Source organism: Balearica regulorum, chromosome 1 (genome assembly GCF_011004875.1).
Source record: "Balearica regulorum gibbericeps isolate bBalReg1 chromosome 1, bBalReg1.pri, whole genome shotgun sequence".
Taxonomy (NCBI): Eukaryota; Metazoa; Chordata; class Aves; order Gruiformes; family Gruidae; genus Balearica; species Balearica regulorum.
Window position 1 is genome coordinate 202,663,592 of NC_046184.1, and position 12,631 is coordinate 202,676,222.

A 12,631-nucleotide genomic window follows, 5' to 3' on the forward strand; every position below is an offset into this window, starting at 1 on the left:
GCCACTTATGTCATAGGAAGTTTATCTTTCGGTTTGATCCCTCTGGATGTTTGCCAGCATGGAACTTGAGGGCTTAAAAAACGGATCTTTTAGTGGTACATAATCCTGGCACCTGGTGTCTTTAAAACCATTGCCTGTCAAACCAGCACAAACAGATGTTCCTGTCTGTTTGGCAGTGCTGTTGTAGCAGGTTAAACTGTCTGTATCTGTCTTTATAGGAAAGAAAAATCTTTATCATTTTTCTGATCATTATTTTTCCAAGAATCATTAATCCGCTTGGCAGTTTATGTAATACAGAGCAATACATGATCTCTTCTCCTCGGCCACCTATGTCTTATAATGTAGATAAATGTGCTGCACATCACTTATATTAATTATCCTGGCTGCCTGTAAGGAGAACAGACTTCAAAGGATATTCCACTCTCACACTCAATCTCTCTTTTCCTTTTTTTTTTTTTTTCAGTGGGGTGGGGATGGACTTTTTACGACTTGTTGGGTCAGTCAGCGTTGTCAATCGAGGATCTTTCAAACTGTAGGCTCAAACAACCAAGATGGCAAAGTCCATAAATTTCTATCTCTGGCTAATCAAAAGCAGCTGTCCTAACAGAAGTATTAGCTATAACCATGGTGACCTATGAACACAAAACCTCTGCACTGCCTTATAAATGTCTTAATTATTACAGTAACTTGTAACATCAACAGCAACCACCTTCTGCCTTTAGTTTGCTAGAAAAAAAAGACGTTACAGTCATAAACTCCTGTTAGATGATCTATTCCCCTGATCATACAAGTAACTCTTTCCTGCGCATGGCCCTGAGAAAGAAGGGAATTACAGAGGAGGCTTTGAGGGCAGCTATGGCTTAAAGCACTTCCCTGTCTCTCCAAAAACAACTGAACCAAACCTGTTCTGTTATGTTCTAGAAATGCACAATTGCTTTTTTATAGTGCCATTACTTAGGGATACAAACTTATCCTGGTATCATCTTCTGAGATTCACTGTCCCCAACAGTAGCCAGATTCTACCAAAATTTTGTATTAAATCCAAATTCATTGGGTCTGATAAAACTAATTCTAGAACACCTAAAGAAATGGCTGAAGCAATCTCAGATCCATTAATGATTAGCTCTGAGAACTCAAAAAGGGAAAAGGCAGCGAAGTAGTAGGAATGTGGAAGAAACACTGAATGTAGTGCTGATTTTAAAATAAGGAACAAAATAAGAGACAATGAACTATACACTGATCACTTTAACTTAAATTCCAAACAAATATGTAACAAATAAATAATCTAGATACTGGCAAACAGTTAGAAAAATAGATGAAAAATGGCCATCATATATTTATCAAGAACACCTTGTCAAGAAGACCTAATTGTCTTCTGCAAGCAAGAATACGCAGATAGCAGATATTCAAATCTAGATGTAAGCTATCTGGTTTTTTTAAGAACTTTGCCTCCAGATAGCTCAAACGATACTTTCACAATTAAGTTATGCACATATGGTCTAGGTTAAAATATCATAGCCTGGTTTGGGGTTTTTGTTTGTTTGTTTTTAACTGTATCTTGAAAATAGTTACAAGTAATCAAATGGAAGGATGTCTAGCATGAAGTTTCACCTTGTTCTGGTTTGTTTTGTGTTTTCCTTCATGACCTAAATAACAGAATAGAGTTTATGCTTATAAAATTTGCAAGAAATGTGAAAGTGGAAGTGACTGCAAGTATTCTAGAGGACAGGATAAAAATTCAAAGTGCTTTTGACAAACTGGACACATGGAATAGAAATAATAAATGAAATTCGAAGGGGGATAAGGGCCAAGTTCTACACTTGTGCAGGAATAATCCACTTAAATAGAGAGCAGAGAACAACTGGAAACACATCGTCAGAGGAGGGTCTGAGGTTACAACAGATGACAGCTGGACATGAGTCAACAGTACCACACTTGTGAAAAAAGCAGCATTCCCCCCAGGACATGCAGAAAGGAAAACAATCTGCATGATGTGAAGCAATCCTTTCATGCTGAGGCAGCTGCAATGCTGGGACCAATTTTGAGCAAAACATTTCAAATTAAGAAAGTCCAAAGGAGAATGACAAGAACAATGAGAGGACAGGAAATCTGTCCTAAATCAGGAAGACTGAAAAAAAAAAAAATTGTTTGGTCTAAAGAGAAGAAGACCAAGGAGGTACCTGATAACGAAGGATTGCTGCAAAACAGAGAAGGGAATAATCTGTCTTTCATGCTAATGATACTTAGTACAACAGATATGGGGTTGAAATTGTACCAAGAAAAATTCAAGGAGGATTTAAAAGACATTTTTCTCTTGGTAAATATAGTGAAGTACTGAAATAAACTGCATGGAGGAAGGGGAGAAGTTGTTTAAGAATGAGCTAAATGACCATATGTCAAGGTCCATCTTTCTTAGAGGAGACAGTAGATTACATCTCCCCCCTTCCTCTACCAAAAATACTTTCTGGTCCCACTTTTCTGTTGTACTTACTTCTCATTCTATTACATTTCTTTCCATTACTCCAATCTTCCAACGAATTCATCCACAAATATTTTGTATTCACTCTGATTGTCACCTTTATGTGATCAGCAAAAATTATCTCCATTTTTCCGTGCCAATTTTGTTAACAACAAAATTATTTAGCAATATATTTATTTTCCATATATTACCTAGGCCAGTGACAATGAGTCTGCCAACAAGGGCTGTTTGGTGAGAGTCAGCACCAGATAAAGATACAGCAACTGAGGCAGTGTGAGCTAAACATCTCAGCTCCCATTACAACCACCTGAGATCTATGGCACAAGTCTGTAATGCAGGGAGGCAGCTACGGTCATCGAAGACACCCTTGGATAACAGAGCCATTCACATGGGGCTTGCAGATATGCCAACAAAGCTACAGGAGACCTGCACCCCCGACTGGCAGCCAAGGCTGCTTGGTGCACTAGGGCGCTCTAAAAACCACAAAGTGCTTGTATATCAAGTGAGAGGCTTCTGGTAGAATCTGTAGTGGATGAAGGGCATGGGAGAGGGCAAAATACCTTCTGAGAGTCATTTATTATCAGAAACATTGACTGTGGAGTAAATTGTATTCTGGAGACATCTGTCCACTGCTCAGAGAGGGGGCCTACAGAACTAGGTTAGACTGAAATGAATGGTCTTCAGGTACCTGAAGATAAGAGAAAGGATGTAAGGTAAGAAGTGCTGATTTGGTAGAGTTGGTCAGGATTTTGAAAATAAAGATGGCAAACTTGAACTTTATGTGAAAAAGAAAGTCAATAGAAGGTTTTAAATCTCTGACCTTTGGGCTCAATATCTTTGAACAAAACAAGTCTTATGACCCTTGAATTCATACTGTTAAGAATCATCTCAGTCAGAACAAAATAACTATGAAATAAAAGGAACCCAGACACTTCTGTTCCTGGATATTACAGAGGAAGAAACCATCTAAGAAGGTGGCTCATAGAAAAAATGCAAAATGTTCCTTGATTTTAGTGTTTTCCAGCTCTATATCCTTTCTTTAGTCTGGATATGGATTATACTATTTTTTCATGTGCTATAGAAATGTTTTATGATATCAGCTAAATCCCATTAGATCGACCCTTAGGATGGGTTATCAACAATAGCATCAACTTCTGAAAGTTAATAAAATGCCCATTTTTGTTCAGAGATGTCACTCCAGCTTTGCAATTAACTACTCTGCTTTTGAGCACTGGTGAGCTATTTACTGTTGTATCCTTAGGATTTGATAGTTTTTATTTGATAGATGGTGACTTATTCTTTCAGCATCTCAATGTTATTCATTTAACTGGAATAATACTATGGATGTGAATTAAAATATCAATGCCTTACACTACTGCATGGATGAACTAATACCTTCTAGCAAACCACATTCTTGATGTAGAGTAAATTATTAATATCAGTTCCAAGTTTCCTAATCATTTACAGAATATATTTTGTGTTATGATTTATAGGGTGTAACTCTAACAAGTTTTCAGTATCTTTTAACCATTTATAAGCAAAGAATAAACTACTAAATGTAGCTCATAGTACGCAATATAAATGCCAAGCTGGAAAAATACCTACCTTAAACAAGAGTTTTAAAATCAGATCTTCCATTTGTGCAAGAGTTTGTGATTTGGAATAATTACAGACATAGGTTTGCTCGTTGCACAGATCACTCATTTCAATACCAGTTGTCTATTTTATTAGTACAATCACACATCAATGCGGAAAGGCAACAATGCCACCAGTTGCTTACACCTACAAACACATCACTGGGATGGCTTTATAAAGGGCTAAATAATGGTCTCTAAGGAAAGCCACAGAGTATGTAGTCCAGCATGCAGAATGCAGACACGAGTGGCATTTAGATATCTTCAAGCAAAGGTGACCCAAAAGCCTACCTGTTGTTGGTCGTATCACTTATCACACACAACAAACTCCCTTCTGAAGGCTGTCTTGAGATGGAATGATTGTGCATGTGCAGCACTACTCTTTGTTCTTTATTCCCCAAAATGGTGTGGCCACAGCCAATCTGCTTATTGCAGATGATCCCTGGCCCTTGCTAATGCCAAGACCATTCCTGGCCTCTGTCTGGAAGATTCCTAGTAGGCACAGGCCCAGACTATAATGGAGTCCATGCTAAATTGCACAGACTAACAGCCTTGGGATAGTGCTTGAACCAAGGCTTTGTTACTGGCAGTGGCACAGCCTACCTACTGCAGTCTTCATCCCATCTCCTCTGGCACCAGTCAGGACCAGACCTGGCCTCTGATTTCTGATCTCTGGACTGAATCTAGTTTAAACTAGGCATTCACTGAAACACAGAAAAGGGACAGAGATGCGTTATGTACAGACATATCTGATCACATACACTCCAGAACATCAGAGTCCAGACACTACCATACCACCATTTCCTTATCTGAAGAAAATCCCTGAACATACAGGTGCTCCTCTGAACCCCCTGCATGTTCACCACTGACAGCAAAGGAAGGTTAGGATTGCATTGTTGATCCTCTACACCATTTTTCTATGTAGTGCTTGAGTTGGAGGCACTTTAGAAAACGCTTTAGGTCTTGCCTCAGACAAATTAGAGAATAATAGTTATTTAACAGTTCTGAAGCAGCAGGGTAGAATTTGCTTTCAGAATTACTCTCTGGAGTCATGAAGCCAGAGCAGTGTGGTTTACTGCAGCTAAAAAATTATAGTGAAACATTACCAAACTGTTACTTGCAGGCCAAATCATGTAGCCCTTCCTCATTTGAATAAGCACAGGCTTAACTGGCAGATAAAGCTAACCTTAAAAGGGTGCTTAAACACTTCCTAAACAGAGATACTTTCTCAAACACAGATCACATTTCATAGCTCTGATTTCATACATACACTGATATCACTCATGATGCACACGTGCACCTACATAAAAACTTTTAACTTTTAGATGTTTAAAGTGAAGGGAGATTAATGTTCCCCAACTGCATAAAGTCAAGCACCCTGGCAAAGCTACTCATGAACATGCTGTTGTCAATCAGTGGCGGGGATGTAGGTTACACCTGGACTGAGCTGCAGAGTGACCCAGTAGCCCACTAGTATCCTGACAAGCCACATCATGGACTTGAGGTGAGCTGCAGTTCCTGGATCCTTCATCATGGATCTGGAACACAGAGCAAGACCTGTGTTCCTCACCTCATATGGTGCTAGGAGACAGCTGGAGGAAGCACTAGGTCTGAGAAACTGGCAACACTTCCAGTATGCAGACACAGCCACAGGAACTCACTGGAGGTGGCTCATCCCATTTGAGCAGTAGATATCTGAGAAATTGCAACAACTGTCCCCTGGATGTCCTTCTGTTTGCAGTAACTACAGAAGGACACTGCAAAACTTCAGAACACACAGCTTTTAAATTACTATGTCAGGTTAAATTTATCCAGTTTTAAGGAATAAAATAAATAGTAAGTTTATCACTACACTAAGGCCTTGTTCTCCCTATTGTCTCTGTACAAATCCCATCTGACGTCCCTGGCAGATTTGTTACGGACTCAAAGGAATATGAAGAACAGAGATGCAACCTGTTCTTCCGAATCAGTGTGAAACCCCTACATTAATGCCATAGCTCCAATTTTCCCCTAAAATACTCTGATGTTGCTCAGTTGATTTCAGTGGAATTATTCCTGATTTACTTCAGCATCTGAGACATGAAGTGTCATTTCGGAGCACTTCATAGTACAGGTTCAGTACTGCAAACCTCACACTTTCCAATCCAGTCATATTTTACATACTGCTGAATATCACATTTCATCACCCAACTACTAATAACCCACAACAAAACAACTGCTATCATTTTGTTTTCAAAATGGAAAAAGAATTATTTTAAATGTGGCCTTTCTTTGTATGCCTCCCCTTTAGTCAAAGCTCATATACAAATGATATTAAAGCTCACCATGCTATCCTTCCAGACTGCATTACCCGTGGGTATCTACAAAGGAAAAGTACTTCAGTATGAAAAATGAATGTAATATAGAGTAGGAATCATTTCTGAATCTCAATTAACTTGGCTTCGGAAGGATTACAGAGCAAAAATCAAATTTTATTTTATTTACTTATTGCCTACAGTTAGCATGTGCTGTTCCAAGATGCCCCAGAATTACTGTCAATAAGAAATGAAAAATCTATTTGTATGAAGTTCTTTTAGGCAAAAGTGTGCATGTTGGGGCAGACATTTTTGCGGAAAAGATGGTCATGCTGGCAAATTCATCCTTTAGGTTTCTGAATGATCAGTCAACCCATAAAAATGTTTAGGAGAAACTGATAACCTGATTATACCCATTCATATTCTCCCCATCCCTGACACTGCTATAAGTCTCATTCCCACTTCCTCAGACAGACCGTTAATCAGAGTGACTCATGATCATATTTGCAGAAATCACACAATTACTTAGGTGTAGATTTATTCAAGGAATGAACCCCTCATTAAAAATGCATAAGGCTCTAAAAATACAACAGACAACATAGCTAACAATTTTATGCACGATCTCAATTTGATATGGTGTGAAACAGCCTTGTAAAGAAGATTCACTGCTGACTGGTTTTAGACACCTTTTTACCACCAGGTTTGCAAATAGGCCTGGATGCAGTACCAGCACACATGACACAGTGCCAGCAGCTTTTCGTTTTCCTTCTTTGCTTGATGAAGTTTAAAGATGACAACAATAACTCTAAAATACAAAGTGATAAAAGCCACATGGAAACAACCTAAATCGTATGTACAATGTGCTAAAGAGATCTGAACTCACTCACTTGAATACTCTACCAAACTTTTGAAATACTGCTGGGAGCAGGAAGACCACATGATAAACAGTGAGTGTTCTGTTGTTGCCCTGTTGATCTATCCTCATCCTCACTGTCAAAAGTTTCAGTTCTTCAGTTGTCTCTGTGAATCCCTCTATGTCTTTTTATAAAGTTGAAGGTAGGGATTCTTCAGGCTCAATTTATCATGCAGTAGAGTGTGAGGCATCCTATCTTTCCTAGGAATTTATAGCTGGTTGACTAATAACATTTTGTTTTTCAATGATAAGTTCAAACTCAGCCAAGATAGGAACATCAGTAAGTTATGACCACTTGAAAGCTGGATACAAAACTTCAAAAATGAGTTGATGGTTTCACTCCAGTTGTTAGGAGACCACTGTTCTCAGCAAACCCCATCAAAACAGACATTAATAACTCAAAGATTAGACTGGGTTAGCAAAATTATTTCCCTTTAGATAGTCTTCTTAAGATCACACATCAAAGACATACCACACTAGTTCTATCGATTTGAGAGAATAAATGGTTCAGATTTCAAGGAAGTTCTATGGAGATGTCTTTCATCATCTTACAAACACTGGGACTATTCAGGAGCAATACTTTTCAAAGCTAAGAAGCTAAACCAAATGTCTTAATGCTTTTAATACTGAATTTTTTTTCCTGTCTGAACGCAGAATTATGAAATCATTTCCATGGCCATGCCAATAGTCAAATATTATTTCCTTGACTGAATGTGTATACTGCCTGTGTTTAAAATCTACAGTATTGCTTGTATTCTTAGGGGTGGCTAAACATTTGTTGTGCCGTATTCAATGCCTGTACAGTCCTTTACAGAGTTCTGCCAAAAATATTTTATGTGAACTATCTTATGTTTAAGTATAACTACTAGATAGATAGGTTAACTAACCTGATATGTAACATATTGAATTTTGGTTTGCACTACAATTAGTAAATGGCACTTAGATCTAGGAGATATGGGTTGTACTCCTGACTCTGCTTTCAATTCTGTGATTTTAGACAATATTTCTTAATGATTAATCTTCACAAATGACATAATTACAGATATCTACCTGTATATGTAGGTCTTAAATTTAAGGGGCAGTGGGCTCAGCTGGCTGCACGTTCCTCTAACTGTAGAAGCTCTTTGCAGCAGAATCATGTTGCCCCAGAAACTTTCTCACTATATCCCATTAGAGCTAAAGTAGTCAATAAGAAAGATAAAATGGCCTGGAGCATCAAGGAGAAATGATGTAAGCAAAGGGGAGTGATAAACATACGAAGACACTTACAAAGTTTAGATTTTTATCAGCAATTGCACCCTTGAAAGATGCACAATTTCAGCTCATTTAATAATTTCAGTGTATTTTCTAATATCTCTAGCCTTTTTAAATCTTTTGCCAAGAGGTTTCATTTGAAATCTGTTCAGTTTTAGAGATGAAGAATTAGACTTCTACTTCTTACACATGAAAATTTGCCTGATGATACACTTTTGTTCTTCAAAGAGACTAAGAAGAGTCCTTTTTTATTTTCTTCAGTCTCATCCACTAGATAAAATGTTTTGCAGAAAACTAGCATGAAATCTAAAGAAGCACTAAGTTGTCCAAAGTGCAGGCATTAAAGGCTTATGCGCAAAAGAGGTTGACAACTTTTCCCATGTCTCCTACATACGCTGCTTATTCATATATGGCTTATCAGGAAACTAAGCTTTCTGAAGGTGCTCGAAGTTCTGCTACTGAAGACAGGCAACAGCTGACAGCAACCAAGCTGACAGAGCCTTTGCTTAAAGTGTAAGAGACAGCTTCCCAGCTGAATGATGCACATATCTGCTGCCAAAGTTAGTCTACGATTCTGCCCACCTCAGCACAGTGCTTTAGCTTGAACCTCTGCTATGAAGCAGGAGATTTGATTCCATCCAGGAAATGCAGGAACTGAGCGTACATATTGATTACCAGAGAATGCTCTAACTGCAAAGCTCTTCTGCAAAAAGCAGGCAGCCACTTCTTCTCCCCTACTGTGTGCGGAACAAAAGACTTTTTACACTTATGGCCCTGGCTGTACTGGCGTGGAAATCCAGGAGAAAGGCGGTTTATTGGATACAGCCTTCTTTTTGGCAGTTCCTATTTGCTGGTTTAGCCATTCCATGCTTAGTCTACCCACTGTTGCAAGCCTCATTCTTCGGCATCCACCTGTCCCCATTCACTGTACTTCAGCTTTGTATGAATCACATTGTTGAACCCTGGCCACTACATCTTCAGTGCTGTAACACTGACTGCCGTGGCAGGTAAGCCTCTCTGGGGGATGTACACTTATGCAATTGCATTGTCTGTATTTGTGTGCTCCTCCCTTTTCACCCCAATAGTTTTTCACTTCACTGACTAGTTTCAACCATATTTCATGGAAAAGTAGACTTCTTAAAAATATACAACACGTAGCAGTGATCTAGCAGATCAAGCAGAAGATCAAGTTGATGATTAAGCAGAGGAGAGAGAGCCTATACACATCCCAAGTAAACGCTATGGGGCCACATGAGCCCCAGATGAGACAGAATCTGGAGAACATACAAGGGATGAAGTTCCTCCTTCTCCTTCCCCTTTCCCCCAGCATATTAATCATGGGAAAGCTTCACTTGGATCTCAGATTTTCTTAGACATCAGCCATGGGATACAAATCTGCATGAAGCCAAGATTCTTTAGTATCCTGTACACAGAATACTACTTGTAATACCTTATTCCTGATAATACTTTCACACCAGAACATGAAAAGTGCTCACCATGTAGGTAGAAGGAATAATAGTCAATGGGTAGTTTACGGGAAGGATTTTGTTCTCTCTGTTCACACACTTTCAATCCACAGCCAGATTCCTAGTAATAAAGTTGTTCACCATATATTTTTCACTCTTTAAGAGTGTGCTGAACACTCACACATTCACACTTTAAGTGATTAAAGGGTGTATTTGCTATCCTGCAGTTAACTGTAGTGGCTTGTTCGGATAGAACAGAATCAATCCTGATATGATCACAGTGGGCAAAAAAGGTTCCCAAACTTGTAGTGAATGACTTGAAAATGCCTTACTGAATATTTCCTCTTTTTCTGCCTTAGGGCTAGTGAAGCAGGATGTTTTGGCATACAGCTGGAAGGATGATGGCCAACTCTTGAACCTTTGTGTTCTTGACCCTTGTCCCAATTTTGGCTGGGATAGACTTAATTTTCTTCCTAGTAGCTGGTATGGTGCTGTGTTTTGGATTTAGAATGAGAATAATGTTGATAACACACTGACGTTTTAGTTGTTGCAAAGTAGTGTTTACAGTAAGTCAAGGACTTTTCAGCTTCTCACATCCTGTCAGTGAGAAAGCTGGAGGTGCACAAGAAGCTGGAGGGGACACAGCCAGTACAGCTGACCCAAAGTGGCCAAAGGGATATTCCATACCACATGACGTCATGCTCAGCATATAAACCAGGGGGAGTTGGCTGGGAGTGGTGGCCAGTGCTCGGAGACTGGCTGGCTGTCAATCAGGAGGTAGTGAGCAATTGTTTTTCATTTGCATCACTTCTTTTTTTTTTTTCCTTGGGTTTTATTTCTCTCTTTTTTGGTTATTTTCCTTTTCATTGCATTTTTTTTATTTTTATTATTTTTTTTTTCTCTCAGTTATTAAACTGTTCTCACCTCTACCCATGAATTTTCTCTCTTTTACCCTTCCAATTCTCTCCCTTATCCCACTGAGGGGGCAGGGAGTGAATGAGCAGCTTTGGTGCTCAGTTACTGGCTGGGGTTAAACAACAACTACTCCTAAAACAGGCGTTCTAAAAAGATGTATGCAGTTATTAATCCCAGAGATTATCAGTAATCAGAAAGCAACACATATGGAGAAAAGTTGTAGCATATATAACACCTGCTTCTGTTTTCTCTCCTGAAGAGAAAGAAGTAGACCTGTTACTGAATTCAGGAATAAGATCAGAATGGGATTTTTTTTTACAGAAAAAGTGAAATAATGTTACCTAGTTCTAACAGAGAAAACAATTTTTAAAAAAAGAAAAAAATAATAAAGACATAAGAAGCCAGGGTAAGAAATACCGGAGGGAAAAAGATGGAACATTTAAGATTATTGCACACATCTTTCGATTTATAGATTTTTGAGGCCAGATGTAGAGGATGAACAAAGAGGGCCCTGAGGAACCAAGAAGTTGTCTAGAAGTCATGCAGCCATCCCTAGAAGTCCAGGGGCTTGACTAGAGCTCTTCTTTTTACGTTGGCCAGATGGATAAACTAATGAAAGGAAAAACTGAAAAAAAAGAAATACTTAATGTAAACCCTAACAAGCTGTTTTGCAAATAAATTTAAAAGAAACCCATCACTGTATCCCTGTAAAGATAGGAAACAAGTCCTTAAAATGTCTCATTTCAGCCATTGTCCTTGCCACTGCACTGAATTTTCTACAAAGACACCAGCAGCATAGGATAGGCTGATTTTTCATTTAAGTGGAGTAGTATAAAAAATTAAGGAATTACTCAACCCACTGAGGTACTGGCCATACAGAGTAACAGTTGCCTGTAATGTTTTCTTTAAAGATGCATCTTTGCAAATGCTTTCAAACATACAAAATACTACTCATTTTTTTAATTATTTAAATTGCAGTAGGACATTCAGTGCCATGTTTTCTTCTAAAGTCAGAGGAAAGCATGGTTCTGCCTATAAGAAATCAAAAAAGCTCAACAAGACAAGGTTCCTCTGACACTGAATTACATTGCAGTGGTGTTATTATTACTGTTATTATGAATGACGAAACAGACTCATTAGTGTATAACACGATGACCATTCACAATGCTCATCCTGAGGGTGGAGGAAAAACAGTAGCCTGCTAGTTGGTGTGCTACTCTACGAGGTCAGAGACTAGTACCCAGCTCTGCTCTGCCACAGATTCAGATAAGGAAAATCACTTAATCTCTCTGTACCTAGTCCCCAGCTGAAAAGGTCCAGGCATTGGTTCAGACCCTGAGGCCAGTGGCTCTAACCAGCTCATCTGAACATTGCTTAGGGCCAGCCTTTGCTATTTATCTAGGAGCAAAGTAGTTGAAATAGTCCAAAACTGGGCTATGGAAAGAGCAATCAATCAGTACAGCTGATCAGGGTCCCAGTGCCTCAAATGATTTTCTGGTTTGCTTGTTTAGTATTACCAGCACATATCTCTGTGCTTCTGCCCCTGTATGTACAACAGGTATACATTCCTACAGTGGAATGGTGGCATTAAATATGAGGGACAATGAAGCCATCAGCTATTAGACATAATGGTGCATGGGTCTGTATGGATGACTCGGATCAGTGTCCTTGAGTTA